This window comes from Choloepus didactylus, chromosome X (assembly GCF_015220235.1).
Source record: "Choloepus didactylus isolate mChoDid1 chromosome X, mChoDid1.pri, whole genome shotgun sequence".
Classification (NCBI taxonomy): Eukaryota; Metazoa; Chordata; class Mammalia; order Pilosa; family Megalonychidae; genus Choloepus; species Choloepus didactylus.
The window spans coordinates 50978737-50995159 of NC_051334.1; the positions used below are offsets into that span (position 1 = coordinate 50978737).

General features: G+C 38.0%; 2 pseudogenes; one reads left to right on the top strand and one right to left on the bottom strand.

Moving 5' to 3' along the window:
- Positions 1–239: 239 nt before the first annotated feature.
- On the bottom strand, positions 240–11729 carry LOC119522132 (annotated as a pseudogene).
- A 136-nt stretch (positions 11730–11865) lies between these two features.
- LOC119522133 overlaps positions 11866–16423 on the top strand; it is a 65753-nt pseudogene continuing 61195 nt past the window's right edge.

Genomic DNA, 16423 nt, shown 5'->3' on the forward strand with positions numbered 1-16423 from the left:
TCTTTCAAAGGAAGCTATCTCATTTATAGGAAATGAGTTATTCTTTAATCATAGTTAGCCATTGTTTGGCCTAGAAGAAGATGTCATAGATACACAATGGGAAAATACTTTCAGATGTAGATGTCTTTTAACATTTTCTAGCATATGTTTTTGCTAAAATTCTAAGGAAAATGCTAATTATTCATGAAAAATAAAAAGCTGACAGTACATATATGTACAATACATTTAATAAGTATCCTTCAATTTTTCAGGTAAGTCCAGATTTCTGAATGGAAATAAACATCTTTTTCTGGATACCAACCTGTTTGTGGGTTGATCAGAATACTGTCAGGTGGTATGCCTGCAGCTTCCAAGGGAAGCAAAAGGAAGCTATTTATAGGAGATGCCACTTGCCCATTTAGGCCACTGTCAAAGGAAAGAGAACTATGAGTGCTGACATTTGGATAGATGACAGGTGTGTCATAAGAAGACTGGCTGAGAGCTACACCTGGAAGAGGCTGCTGGATGTGAGAAAGAGAGCCTGTAGATGACGCCACACTACCAGAAGACTCAGAATCCAGGGGAGGAGTAATGAGAAATGAATTTTTTACACCTCATATAAAAATGCAGGTTTTAAAGATATAACAATAAAATTCACATTGTACAACATGCAGTTGCCACATAAAAGCATTGGCTACTTTTTATTAACTTGAAATTTTGCTTCCCCTCCCCATCATGAACAAATATAACACAGCAAACTGGTCACGTAAGCTGTCAAAGTCATAGCCAAAGCATGCAACTTTTTTTTTTTTTTTTTTTTTAATCATCATTTTATTGAGATATATTCACATACCACGCAGTCATACAAAACAAATTGTACTTTCGATTGTTTACAGTACCATTACATAGTTGTACATTCATCACCTAAATCAATCCCTGACACCTTCATTAGCACACACACAAAAATAACAAGAATAATAATTAGAGTGAAAAACAGCAATTGAAGTAAAAAAGAACACTGGGAACCTTTGTCTGTTTGTTTGCTTCCCCTACTTTTCTACACATCCATCCATAAACTAGACAAAGTGGAGTTTGGTCCTTATGGCATTCCCAATCCCACTGTCACCCCTCATAAGCTACATTTTTATACAACTGTCTTCGAGATTCATGGGTTCTGGGTTGTAGTTTAATAGTTTCAGGTATCCACCACCAGCTACCCCAATTCTTTAGAACTTAAAAAAGGTTGTCTAAAGTGTGCGTAAGAGTGCCCACCAGAGTGATCTCTCGGCTCGTTTTGGAATCTCTCTGCCACTGAAGCTTATTTCATTTCCTTTCACATCCCCCTTTTGGTCAAGAAGATGTTCTCCATCCCACGATGCCGGGTCTACATTCCTCCCCGGGAGTCATATTCCACGTTGCCAGGGAGATTCACTTCCCTGGGTGTCTGATCCCACGTAGGGGGGAGGGCAGTGATTTCACCTTTCAAGTTGGCTTAGCCAGAGAGAGAGGGCCACATCTGAGCAACAAAGAGGCATTCAGGAGGAGACTCTTAGGCACAAATACAGGGAGGCCTAGCCTCTCCTTTGCAGCAACCGTCTTCCCAAGGGTAAAACTTATGGTAGAGGGCTCAACCCATCAAACCACCAGTCCCCTATGTCTGTGGTCATGTTAGCAACCATGAAGGTGGGGTAGGCAAATACCCCTGCATTCTCCACAGGCTCCTCAAGGGGGCACTACATCTTTTTTTTTTTTTTTCCTTGTTTGTCTTTTTTCTTTTCTTTTCTTTTTTTTTAACTTTCCCTTCTTTTTTAAATCAACTGTATGAAAAAAAAAGTTAAAAAGAAAACAAACATACAATAAAAGAACATTTCAAAGAGACCATAACAAGGGAGTAAGAAAAAGACAACTAACCTAAGATAACTGCTTAACTTCCAACATGTTCCTACTTTACCCCAAGAAAGTTACATAATATAGCAACATTTCAGTGAACTTGTTCCTACTACATCCATCAGAAATTAACAGACCATAGTCATTTCTGGGCATCCCCAGAACGTTAAATAGCTTATCTGTTCTTCTTGGATTATTGTTCCCCCTTCCTTAATTGCTCTCTACTGCTAGTTCCCCTACATTCTACATTATAAACCATTTGTTTTTACATTTTTCAAAGTTCACATTAGTGGTAGCATATAATATTTCTCTTTTTGTGCCTGGCTTATTTCGCTCAGCATTATGTCTTCAAGGTTCATCCATGTTGTCATATGTTTCACCAGATCGTTCCTTCTTACTGCCGCGTAGTATTCCATCGTGTGTATATACCACATTTTATTTATCCACTCATCTGTTGAAGGACATTTGGGTTGTTTCCATCTCTTGGCAATTGTGAATAATGCTGCTATGAACATTGGCGTGCAGATATCTGTTCGTGTCACTGCTTTCCGATCTTCCGGGTATATACCGAGAAGTGCAATCGCTGGATCGAATGGTAGCTCTATATCTAGTTTTCTAAGGAACTGCCAGACTGACTTCCAGAGTGGCTGAACCATTATACAGTCCCACCAACAATGAATAAGAGTTCCAATTTCTCCACATCCCCTCCAGCATTTGTAGTTTCCTGTTTGTTTAATGGCAGCCATTCTAACCGGTGTTAGATGGTATCTCATTGTGGTCTTAATTTGCATCTCTCTAATAGCTAGTGAAGCTGAACATTTTTTCATGTGTTTCTTGGCCATTTGTATTTCCTCTTCAGAGAACTGTCTTTTCATATCTTTTGCCCATTTTATAATTGGGCTGTCTGTACTATTGTCATAGAGTTGTAGGATTTCTTTGTATATGCAAGATATCAGTCTTTTGTCAGATACATGGTTTCCAAAAATTTTTTCCCATTGAGTTGGCTGCCTCTTTACCTTTTTGAGAAATTCCTTTGAGGTGCAGAAACTTCTAAGCTTGAGGAGTTCCCATTTATCTATTTTCTCTTTTGTTGCTTGTGCTTTGGGTGTAAAGTCTAGGAAGTGGCCTCCTAATACAAGGTCTTGAAGATGTTTTCCTACATTATCTTCTAGGAGTTTTATGGTACTTTCTTTTATATTGAGATCTTTGGTCCATTTTGAGTTAATTTTTGTGTAGGGGGTGAGGTAGGGGTCCTCTTTCATTCTTTTGGATATGGATATCCAACTCTCCCAGCCCCATTTGTTGAAAAGACCATTATGGCTCAGTTCGGTGACTTTGGGGGCCTTATCAAAGATCAGTCGGCCATAGATCTGAGGGTCTATCTCTGAATTCTCAATTCGATTCCATTGATCTATATGTCTATCTTTGTGCCAGTACCATGCTGTTTTGGCAACTGTGGCTTTATAATAAGCTTCAAAGTCAGGGAGTGTAAGTCCTCCCACTTCGTTTTTCTTTTTTAGAGTGTCTTTAGCAATTCGAGGCATCTTCCCTTTCCAAATAAATTTGATAACTAGCTTTTCCAAGTCTGCAAAGTAGGTTGTTGGAATTTTGATTGGGATTGCATTGAATCTGTAGATGAGTTTGGGTAGAATTGACATCTTAATGACATTTAGCCTTCCTATCCATGAACATGGAATATTTTTCCATCTTTTAAGGTCCCCTTCTATTTCTTTTAGTAGAGTTATGTAGTTTTCTTTGTATAGGTCTTTTACATCTTTGGTTAAGTTTATTCCTAGGTACTTGATTTTTTTAGTTGCTATTGAAAATGGTATCTTTTTCTTGAGTGTCTCTTCAGTTTGTTCATTTCTAGCATATAGAAACATTACTGACTTATGTGCATTAATCTTGTATCCTGCTACTTTGCTAAATTTGTTTATTAGCTCTAGTAGGTGTATCGTCGATTTCTCAGGGTTTTCTAGATATAAGATCATATCATCTGCAAACAATGACAGTTTTACTTCTTCTTTTCCAATTTGGATGCCTTTTATTTCTTTGTCTTGCCGGATTGCCCTGGCTAGCACTTCCAGCACAATGTTGAATAACAGTGGTGACAGCGGGCATCCTTGTCTTGTTCCTGATCTTAGAGGGAAGGCTTTCAGTCTCTCACCATTGAGTACTATGCTGGCTGTGGGTTTTTCATAAATGCTCTTTATCATGTTGAGGAAGTTTCCTTCAATTCCTACCTTTTGAAGTGTTTTTATCAAAAAGGGATGTTGGATTTTGTCAAATGCTTTTTCAGCATCTATTGAGATGATCAATTGATTTTTCCCTTTCGAGTTTTTAATGTGTTGTAATACATTGATTGTTTTTCTTATGTTGAACCATCCTTGCATGCCTGGAATGAACCCCACTTGGTCATGGTGTATGATTTTTTTAATGTGTCTTTGGATTCGATTTGCAAGTATTTTGTTGAGGATTTTTGCATCTATATTCATTAGGGAGATTGGCCGGTAGTTTTCCTTTTTTGTAGCATCTTTGCCTGGTTTTGGTGTTAGATTGATGTTAGCTTCATAAAATGAGTTAGGTAGTGTTCCATTTTTTTCAATGTTTTGAAAGAGTTTGAGTAAGATTGGTGTCAGTTCTTTCTGGAAAGTTTGGTAGAATTCCCCTGTGAAGCCATCTGGCCCTGGGCATTTATTTGTGGGAAGATTTTTGATGACTGATTGGATCTCTTTGCTTGTGATGGGTTGGTTGAGGTCTTCTATTTCTTCTCTGGTCAGTCTAGGTTGTTCATATGTTTCCAGGAAATTGTCCATTTCTTCTACATTATCCAGTTTGTTGCCATACAGTTGTTCATAATATCCTGTTATAATTTTTTTAATTTCTTCAGGATCTGCAGTTATGTTACCTTTTTCATTCATTATTTTGTTTATATGGGTCTTCTCTCTTTTTGATTTTGTCAGTCTAGCTAGGGGCTTGTCAATCTTGTTGATCTTCTCAAAGAACCAACTTTTGGTGATATTTATCCTCTCTATTGTTTTTTTGTTCTCTATGTCATTTATTTCTGCTTTAATCCTTGTTATTTCTTTTCTTGTACTTGGTTTAGGACTGGTTTGCTGTTCATTTTCTAGCTTCTTCAGTTGATCCATTAGTTCTTTGATTTTGGCTCTTTCTTCCTTTTTAATATATGCGTGTAGTGCTATAAATTTCCCCCTTAGCACTGCTTTTGCTGCATCCCATAGGTTTTGGTATGTTGTGTTCTCATTTTCATTCGTCTCTATATATTTAGCAATTTCTCTTGCTATTTCTTCTTTAACCCACTGATTGTTTAGGAGTGTGTTGTTTAACCTCCAGGTATTTGTGAATTTTCTAAGTCTCTGATGGTTATTGACTTCTAATTGTATTCCATTGTGGTCAGAGAATGTGCTTTGAATAATTTCAATCTTTTTAAATTTATTGAGGCTTGTTTTATGTCCCAGCATATGATCTATTCTGGAGAATGTTCCGTGAGCACTAGAAAAGTATGTGTATCCTGGTGATTTGGGATGTAATGTCCTGTAGATGTCTGTTAAATCTAATTCATTTATCAGATTGTTTAGGTTTTCAATTTCCTTATTGGTCTTCTGTCTGGTTGATCTATCTATAGGAGAGAGTGATGTGTTGAAGTCTCCCACAATTATTGTGGAAACATCAATTGCTTCCTTTAGTTTTGCCAATGTTTCTCTCATGTATTTTGTGGCACCTTGATTGGGTGCATAGACATTTACGATTGTTATTTCTTCTTGCTGAATTGCCCCTTTTATTAGTATGTAGTGGCCTTCTTTGTCTCTCAAAACATCCCTGCATTTGAAGTCTATTTTATCTGAGATTAATATTGCTACACCTGCTTTCTTTTGGCTGTAGCTTGCATGAAATATTTTTTTCCATCCTTTCACTTTCAGTTTCTTTGTGTCCCTGTGTCTAAGATGAGTCTCTTGTATGCAACATATTGATGGTTCATTTTTTTTGATCCATTCTGCGAATCTATATCTTTTAATTGGGGAGTTTAATCCATTTACATTCAACGTTAAAACCGTGAAGGCATTTCTTGAATCGGCCATCTTATCCTTTGGATTATGTTTGCCATATTTTTCCCTCTCTCTATTAATATCCTTTATTGTACCCATACCGAATCTCTTTAGTACTGAACCTTTCTCCAGGTCTCTCTGTCCTGTCTTTGTTTCTCTGTCTGTAGGGCTCCCTTTAGTATCTCCAGTAGGGCAGGTCTCTTGTTAGCAAATTCTCTCAGCATTTCTTTGTCTGTGAAAAATTTAAGCTCTCCCTCAAATTTGAAGGAGAGCTTTGCTGGATAAAGTATTCTTGGCTGGAAATTCCTCTCACTCAGAATTTTAAATATATCGTGCCACTGCCTTCTTGCCTCCATGGTGGCTGCTGAGTAGTCACTACTTAGTCTTATGCTGTTTCCTTTGTATGTGGTGAATTGCTTTTCTCTTGCTGCTTTCAGAACTTGCTCCTTCTCTTCTATGTTTGACAGTGTGATCAGTATATGTCTCGGAGTGGGTTTTTTTGGATTTATTCTATTTGGAGTTCGCTGAGCATTTATGATTTGTGTATTTATGTTGTTTAGAAGATTTGGGAAGTTTTCCCCAACAATTTCTTTGAATACTCTTCCTAGACCTTTACCCTTTTCTTCCCCTTCTGGGACACCAATGAGTCTTATATTCGGACGTTTCATATTATCTATCATATCCCTGAGGTCCATTTCGAGTTTTTCAATTTTTTTCCCCATTCTTTCTTTTATGCTTTCATTTTCCATTCTGTCATCTTCCAGGTCACTGATTCGTTGTTCAACTTCCTCTAGTCTTGTACTATGAGTGTCCAGAATCTTTTTAATTTGGTCAACAGTTTCTTTAATTTCCATAAGATCATCCATTTTTTTATTTAGTCTTGCAATGTCTTCTTTATGCTCTTCTAGGGTCTTCTTGATTTCCTTCATATCCCGTACTAGGGTCTCATTGTTCATCTTTAGTTCTTTGAGTAGCTGCTCTAGGTGGTATGTCTCTTCTGGTCTTTTGATTTGGGTGCTTGGGCTTGGGTTATCCATATCGTCTGGTTTTTTCATATGCTTTATAATTTTCTGTTGTTTTTGGCCTCGTGGCATTTGCTGAACTTGATAGGGTTCTTTTAGGGTTTGTAGACCAGTTGAAGTCCTTATCTCTAATTTATCAGATCTACAGCTTCGTGGAGTACACTTTCTCTAACTAACCAGCAGGTGGCGTCCACGAGCCACCTGTTCTCCACAAGCCAGATCTCCCCTGCTTAGCCTTTTTGGTGAGTGGGGGGAGTGAGTCTTGTGGGGCCCAATTGGTGTACCAAGCTTGCGTGTGTAGTTGGTGTTGCCTGCCCTGTATGTGGGGCGTGTTTCTGGGCAGTCGGGGAGGGGGGGGTGGCCCTAACAATCAAATCTCCCTGATGATCCTAGAGTTTTAAAGCTGCTGCAATAGTCTAATCCTTCAGTTCAGTCCTGCCACAGTTTGTCTCTGCCACTGACCCACAAGTCTTTGGTATTGGCGTATGGCTCCTGAGACTTGCAAGTGGGCCCCTCTTCCAGGCTGTGCACCCCGGGTCCTCTGTTGAGGGATGACTGTGCTATGTCACAGGTGAGTGCCGTCCCCCCAGGGCAGTTCTGGGCTGCTGGGCTGTGTAGGGAGGCTCCCAGTCTGCTCAAATGATGGCTGAATGGGGCTTTGTTAATTCACACTGCTCCACCTTCCCAGCTCTGGGACCTTCAGCTGAGGTTGCAGGGAAGGCTAATGTCCACGCCCAGTTTTGTGGTGTGTGCCTGTTATTTGAAGCACTTCCGTCACACTGGGTTGTCTGGGGCAGCTCTGGGCTATGGGGCTGGCGATGGGCAGGAGTGTTTCCTGTCCACCAGGATGGTGGCTGTGAGCGGACACCCCCCTTTTCTTGGGAAGTTGTGTTGTTTAGTGAATTTTCTCAGCCACTGGAATATTGCCTTTTGTCTCAGAGCTCTCTTAGTTCTGCTCTTGACTTGACGTGCCCAAATTTCAATTCTTTGAAGCTTTCTGTATTGAGCTTCTTAGAGTAATTGTTTTAGAAAAAGCAAAAAGGATTTAAAAAAAAAAAAAAAAAAAAAAAAACGGCCCTCCTCAGAGATCTAATGGGTTATTGAAATGCTAATAGACAAAGCAACCAGGGCCATTAAGGAAAGATGCACAGGGGAGAGAGATCAGCTTTGCTTCGGGATTTGCATATGCGCCTCGAGGCCTGATCTCCGCCCTTCCCCTTTCTGTGTTCACCAGAACTCCAAAAATCCTCTGCTTTTATTTTGGAGTTTTTCGTGTTGTTTTTTTTCTATGTCTGTCTCCTCTCTGCTGGGCTGGCTGCTCTCAGAGTCTCTGGTGTCTGGTCTCAGTCTATCTATGGTTGGAGTTTGAATTAGTAGAATGAGTTTCCGATAAGAGCAGCCACTGCAATTCTCCCTTCTCCTTCCCGGAGCTGACAGCCCCTCCTCCCCCGGGACTGAGCCTGGCAGGGAGGGGCGCGGGTCCCCTGGCCGCAAAAACTTACAGATTTCGCTGATCTCAGCAGTTCCACGTTTTCATGAGTGTTGTATGAAGTATGCCCAAAGACAGATTGCTCTGTGGTGTCCAGTCTACGCAGTTCCTGGCTTTTTACCTACTTTCCTGGAGGAGTAACTAAAACATACAGCTCACCAGTCTGCCATCTTGCCCCGCCTACCTAAGTGTTCCAAAGCATGCAACTTAAGCAAGTTTATAATAATATCAGCCACAGACAGCCACCAAAAAAAGCACATTACCCACATTCCCAAAAGGACAAATTTATGTACATTTTACCTTTTAGATTAACACCTAGGAATATACTGATTACAATTTTCCCACAGGAAAAAGAATTTAGCATATCTAAATGCCCTAAACCTCTTATATCAGAAACCCCTTATCTATAAGAACACGGAAAGATTAAGAGTAGTATAGGAAAAAAATAGAAATGATAAATTCTCTGTTAAGAGAAACAATTGACAAGTTTCATTGCAGAATTTCATTTCTGCATCTTATACTGTGAAGTCAACTTTCAATTTTTTAATCATGTCAGGGGACAGAGATAACATGAAAAATATTCTATGTACTTACATTAGCATCAGCTTAAAACTGCTTCTCACTGCACTTAATAAACTAATTTTTATTTAGTTTTTAACTGCTTTCATGGCTGCCATTTTTTTTTTGCGACACAGAGACTGAAAATGCCACTGATTTTCAGCATAATGACTAAAGGTGGATAATGAGACAATCAAAGTGAAGAAAATATTTAGAGAATGCATATGGTTACTTAGCTTCTGAATAACAGAGTTGACTCTGGAATGGAGAATTAATCTTTAATGAATGAAATAAACAAATGTGATACACTATATAAATTGCCTTCTAAGGAATAACTTTTATTTTAAGTTGTGCCACAATGAATATTAACAAGAACGATATCAATTTATCCCAGGCATTAAAAAAAGTTATTTTTTCCTATACATAGGAAATATTTCTTTTCATCTCTAAAGATAATATAGATTATAAATAAGCAGTAAATGTTCTTAAAATGTTTAAATTCAGCAATATGTCTAATGACTTTCTCATGATACATGAGTAATTTTCTTCTTGTTATGGTAACCAAGTGGCCATTTTTTATATATATGCAGATTTCTTATAGTCAGAAAATTTTACCTATCATTAACAATATCCTATCATACACACTACATTATCAATATCCACATTATAAGTAAAAAATGTGATAAGTGAATTCATAAGCCTTGACAATTTAAAGCATTAAAAAATACTGTCACCTTCAAATATACATCTTTAGCTTCAATTGTGCACAATACTATATGTCTAGACTAAACCAAATAGGCTAAGGAGAGAGAGCTATGTCTGCTGACTTTTGTGGTTATTTTGGATAAAAATAAAGATCTGCAAGGATCCTAAAAGAGTCTTGTGCATCTTCAGTATTGAAGCCAGTCAATGAAAGTAAAAAGAGAAAAAATGTTATGAGCCAATGTATTCTATAAACAAAGACTCTAGGAGAATGAACATACTACTGATATTTCCAGGCATTTATAATAATTATATCATATTATTTTTCTTTGATTTTTAAATTCCTCAAAAACTTCTCAGCAATTTTATTCATTTTTTTCAATGGCAAATGAAGGACTTCATCATGAAGAATGCAATCAATAATCAATAGTATTAGCTGGAAAATGCAATCAATGTTAAATACTCCTAGGTTAGAAACCATGCCTTCCAGCTATAACTAAGCAATTAAGAATTTCCTATCATCTTTGGGAATTCACATAAAAGATGACATTTCACTGAACTAACCTGATCACTGCATTTAAATCACATAAAATAAAAATTAAAAGTTTTATTAAAATTGTCATTTTAATTGATATTTGTAAATGTGTCTCTAGGATAGAGAATGAATCCTAATGGTCAATGTACATATTCCTTACTCCTTAAGTACTTTGGATCCTACACTGCTGTAGGAATTTTACATTTTAGGATAATTAGAAGCTATATGATAAACAAAGAGCTAAGACATGAACATCAGGAAACTAATGTTTTGATTGCACAATTTTAGGCAGAAATTTATACCTTTTTTGAAAGCCTGCCTATGCTTTTGTTGCTTCCAGAACTATCACGTCTTGTTAGGACTGAAATTCCACTGAAGCTGCTGGCTTTGGTTACAGCAGGCTTTAAGTTTCAGAGAGAGCTAGCTCAATCTGTGCTGCTCCAGGGTCGTGGTTCAGAGTACTTCAGCTCATTCTCAGTGCTGCTTTGATGGCTGTTTGCTGATCTCCCTGCAGCATCTTTATTAACTCTAAATATTTGATGTCTTTGCTGTGTACTGCTACCATCTTCATCTTGGATTCTTTTGTAAATATAATTCTCTTGGTAACACGGAATCTTGGGAAAATATTCGATCTCTAGCTCTCTGGTACGCCTATATATTTGCTTCTTCTGTAATCTTTCAATCATACTCTCATCTGGTTATCATCTTTGTCAAAACTAGAGTTATCTCTCTTGAGAATATATCATTTCTGAAAGTCTTCACCTTTATCATCCTTAATATGTTCGTTAAATTTCTGATCAGGTATTCTTGCATTGCTTGTTTTGTTTACTATGCCAGATTTCCCACCCTGATCTACACTGTGGTCTAATTCAAAGTAAGCAGCTACTCTGTGTAATAGCATCCTATGGTAAGATGTCATTGGGGGAATTTTTTACATGAAGACTCATTATTACCAACGAAATCTTATATTTTTTGTTCCAATTTCAGCAGCACCATTCTGTCTCTGGGATTTTTTTTAAATGTATTTACTAAAAATTCATGTAGCTCTATGACAGTTGAATCTGTGTATTCTTTACTGGAATCTCTTGATAACATTTTTCTGGGCAAGTTATCACTGGCTTTTTCTGCTTCATCTTTTAAGGGCTTCTCCTCTTTTTCAAAGGATTGTATTAACTGGATCTCAGTTTTCTCCTGCAAATCAATATTGTTGTCAATACAACATTCATTCTTCTCTGCCAAAATCTTCCCATAGTTTTCTGATCTGATAAGGTTTTAGCCCTGGTTGTATCTTTTACTTCTGCCTCCAAATCCTTCATTGTTTCAGTCTCATCATGTACAGTAACAGTATCAGACATCCTCATTAGCAAAGGTTATTTTAGAATTCTACAGGGAACTTGAAGCCTGATGTGTTCTATTGATTTGGGATTGTGGTGTCCCACAAAAATCAAATCAAATAGTCCAAGGTTCCTTTTCACATTTGTCAGCAAAGATGTCAATCTGGAATCTGGCAGAAGGTGTCTCATGTCCTTGTCATCGCCATTGATTCTGGACGGAAATGGACTGTCTTGGATCAAATATATCATACCTTTCAGTGGCCCACATTACTGAGGAGGAGGCAGTTGGAGCATGGCGTGGCAGGGCAACAGTGGGTTTGAGTGGGCACAAGTAAGACTCTTATGATAGGGAATTAACCCCATCACTAGCCTGGACACTGGGTCCAGCAGCAGCCTATGTACTGCATTTTATTTATCCATTCATTGGTTGATCAACACTTGGGTTGCTTCTATCTTTTAGTCATTGTGAATAATGCCATTTTGAACATCAGTGTGTCTTCTTAATGTTAGCATTTAGAGCTATGAATTTCCCTCTCTGCACTGCCTTTGCTGCATCCCATAAAATTTGATGTGTTGTGTTTATATTTCCGTTTGTCCCAATTAGGAAATTACCTACTTTCCCTTGTACTTTCCTTTTTCAGCCATTGGTTGTTTCAGAGTATGCTATTTCATCTCCACATATTTGTGAATTTTCCATTTCTCCCTGCTATTGATTTCCAGCTTCATCTGTTGTGATCAGAGAAGATACCTTGTATAATTTCAATATTTTTGAATTTATTGTGACTTATTTTCTGACCTAAGATGTGGTCTATCCTAGAGAATGATCCACATGCACTTGAGGAGTATGTGTATTCTGTTGCTGTTGGGTGAAGTGTTTTATATATGTCTGTTAGGCCTAGTTGGTTTAGAGTATCATTCAAGTCTTCTATTTCCTAACTGATCTTCTCTTTAGATGTTCTAACCATTGTTGAAAGGGATGTATTAAAGTCTCCCACTATTAATGTAGAACCATCTCTTTCTCTGTTCATATCTGCCAAATTTTCTTCATATATTTTGGGTCCCTGCTTTTAGGTTCAAATGTGTCTATGATTGTTACGTCTTCTTGTTGAATTGACTCCTTTATCAGTATATAATGACTATCTTTGTCCCTCATAGCAGTTTCTAACATGAAGTCTATTTTATCTGATATTAGTATAGCTACCCACAGTTCTCTTTTGGTTATACTTGAATAGTATATATATTTTTCCATCCTTTCATTTTCAACCCACTATGTCTTTAAATTTAAGGTTCATCTTTTGTAATCAACATATAGTTGTGTCATGCTTTTTTATGCATTATGCCAATCTCTGCCTTTTGACTGGAGAGTTTAACCCATTTATGTTCAGTGTAACTACTTATTATGCAGGACTTTCTTTTGTCATTTTTATTTAGTCTTTTTAAGTCTTATACCTTTTTCCCTTGATTATTCCATTAATGCCTACTTTGATATTTACTTATCTTTTGCATTGTATCATATTGAGTTCCTTCTCATTTCTTTCTGGATATATTTTTCATTTATATTCTTTGTGGTTACCATAGGGTTAATATTTAACATCTTTAATTTATAACAATCTGATTTGATCCCAACTTGACTTCAATAGCATACATATACACCGTTCCTATACCTCTCTGTTCCCCCTCCTTTTTTTTTACTTGTTACAAATTATATTTTTGTACACTGTATGTCCCAAACCATAGATACATCATTACTTTTTATGCATTTGCATTTTAGCACCTGTAAGAAGTAAGAAGTGGAGTTACATAGCAACAAATACAATATAGTAGTACTGGTATATATAAAATTACTCATATGGTTTACTTTACTGGAGGTCTTTATTTCTTTATGCCACTTTGAACCATCATCTAGTGTCTCCTTTTCTTTCAGTCTGAAGAATTCCCTTTAGCATTGCTTGTGGGGCAGGTCTAGTGGTGATGAACTACCTCAGCTTTTGTTTATCTGGGAATGTCTTAATCTCTCCCTCATTTTTTGAAGAAAATTTTGCTGGATATAAAATTCTTGGTTAATAGTTGTTTTCTCTCAGCACTTTAAATATTTCAACCCACTGCCTTCTTGCTTTCATTGTTTCTTATGAGAAATCAGCACTTAATCTATTGGTGCTCCCTTGCACTTAACATGTTAGTTTTCCCTTGCAGGTTTCAGAACTGTCTTTTGCATTTGACAGTCTGACTAATATGTGTAGGGGTGTATTTCTCTTCAAATTTATCCTGTTTGGTGTTCTCTAGGTTTCTTGGATGTTCATATTCATGTCTTTTGCTACATATGGAAGTTTTATGCCATTATTTCTTTAAATATTCCTTATGGCCATTTCTGTCATTCTTCTCCTTCTGGGACTCCAAATAGTGCATATATTGGTATGCTTGTAGTTTCCCTCAGGTTTCTTAGGCTATTTTTGCTTTTTATAATTCTATTTTCTCTCTGCTCCTTAGCCTGACTCATTTCACTTGTCTTTTCTTCAAGTTCACTGATTATTTCTTCTGCCAGCTCCAATCTGTTTTTGAAACCCTCCTGGGAATTTTTCATTTCATTTATTGTGGCCTTCATTCCTGTCATTCTGTTTGTTTCCTTTTAAAAATTTCCATCTCTTTATTGAGATTTGCATGTTGTTCATTCATTGTTTTCTTGATATCCTTTAATTCTTTCTATGTATTTTCCTTTATCTTCTTGAGCATACTGAAGATCATTTGGTAAAAAGTCTTTGTCCATTATGTCCACAGTCTGGTCTTCTCCGTATGTTTTCTGGATTTTTATCCTCTTCCTTTGGATGGGCCATCATTTCCCACTTCTTTGTTTGTTTGTAATCTTTTGTTACACACTGTGCATTTTAATATTTTATAATGTTAACTCTCGGATTTATTCCCTGAGATGTGTGTTTCTTAAGTTTGTATCTAGCTAATGATATGACAGAGATTTTCTTGAGTGTCAGGAACTAATACAAGCAAGCAAATCTAAGCAAAAAACAACTTTCACAGTCTTTGCAAATTGGCTTTTCATTAGCTGTTGCTCTCCTTCAGAGCCCAACCCTCTTATTAAGAAGGTCAGCCCAAAACAAATGCAAAGTGTAGGGCTCTCATGTTTTTTCTGGCCCTATGTCTTGTCCTGGGCTTGTGCTTGCTAGGGCTTTGGGAGTTCCCCTGTTTACAGGAATTTGCATGCCTTCTTTACACCCCAGGAAACAGACAGTCTCCCTCTCCTGGGTGTTCCACTGCCAGACTTAAAGCAGATAAGCCTTTGCCCCAGGCTGCCTCTCTCAATTATTTCTTATTCTGCTTTCCTGGTCTCAAGCTGCTTTTGCCTGGAGGATGAATTCTTGGAGGAGGGGTACACTGGAGAAGAATTTCCCAAGTCAGCTTGTCCCAGCTGGAACAAGGCCAGGAACCCACAAAGGGAGTGTTGAATGGCTCCAAATTGCCCTGGGTAGTGGATAAAGGAGAGGCCTTGAGGGCACCAGGAGCCTCTTCCATGGCTCCCCAAAGTTATGCTTTCTTGACTTGGTACCTGCCCAGCAAAAGCAGCCCTTCAACTGTCCTGTTCAGTTCTGAGGAAGCATATCATCTTTAAATCTCCTTCACCATCTTTGTTGGGGTGGATTGTAACAATGACTGCCCTCAGAACTGGGCCTCCAACAATCTGTAGTAGATAATCAAAAGCAGTGATCAGCAATTGGACTGTACATCCTGAGATCTTGGGGAATTAGGTATTTATGTCCCACCCTGGCATTAGCACACTGAATTGAGGGTTGGTTTTGAGTACTTCATTGCTGTCAGCTGTCAGACTGGATGATGGATGACAGTAACTACTGCACAGAGAGTGAAATTCAATTACTTACTGCAGTTCACCAGTCTCTTCCTCTTGCTCTTCCCTGGATGCTGCACAGTGTTCTACTGGACTTCAGAGTTTTTGGAATAGTTGATTCAGACAGTTCCTGCCTGTTTTATAGTTGCTCTGGTGGAGAGACTGATTCCTGGAACTTCCTACTCCACCATTTGCCCACAAGACTCAGAAGTCTATGAGTTTTTGATGATATGTGTGACAAATTTTGAGTTGATATATATTGGGGACCAATTTTCAGGGTGTGGGTACTTATGAAGATTTTAGGGCTTTTTAAAATAAGTATGAGGTTTTTGATTCTGTGTTCAGAGTGTGATCTCTGAACTTGTTGAGGTTTGGTGAGACTCAAATATTTTGGGTTTATCTTCAGGTTGAGAGGTCTTTGATTTCTTTCAGGGTTTGTGTCACAAGGTATGAATCTGAGGTGTTTGGAAATTCTTGTTGTGGATGTGAGGTCTCTCAATTCTTTGAGGGTCTATGTTCCAAGATTTCAATGTGTGGTGTGCCGGTTTGAATGTATTATGTCCCCCCAAACGTCATTATCTTTGATGTAATCTTGTGTGGGCAGACCTATCAGTGTTAATTAGATTGTAATTCTTTGAGTGTTTCCATGGAATGTGCCCCACCCAACTGTGGTGAGATCTTTCATTGGGTAATTTCCATGGAGGTGTTGGCCCGCCCATAGGGTGGGTCTGAATTAAATTACTGGTGCACTATATAAAATCAGACAGAAGGAGCGAGCTTGCTACAGCCAAGAGGGACACTTCAAAGAAAGCACAGGAGCTGCAGATGAGAGATATTTTGAAGACGGCCATTGAAAGCAGACTCTTGCTCCGGAGAAGCTAAGAGAGGACAAATGCCCCAAGAGCAACTGAGAGTGACATTTTTGAAGAACTGCAGCCTAGAGAGGAATGTCCTTGGAGAAAGCCATTTTGAAACCAGAAATTGGAGCAGACACCAG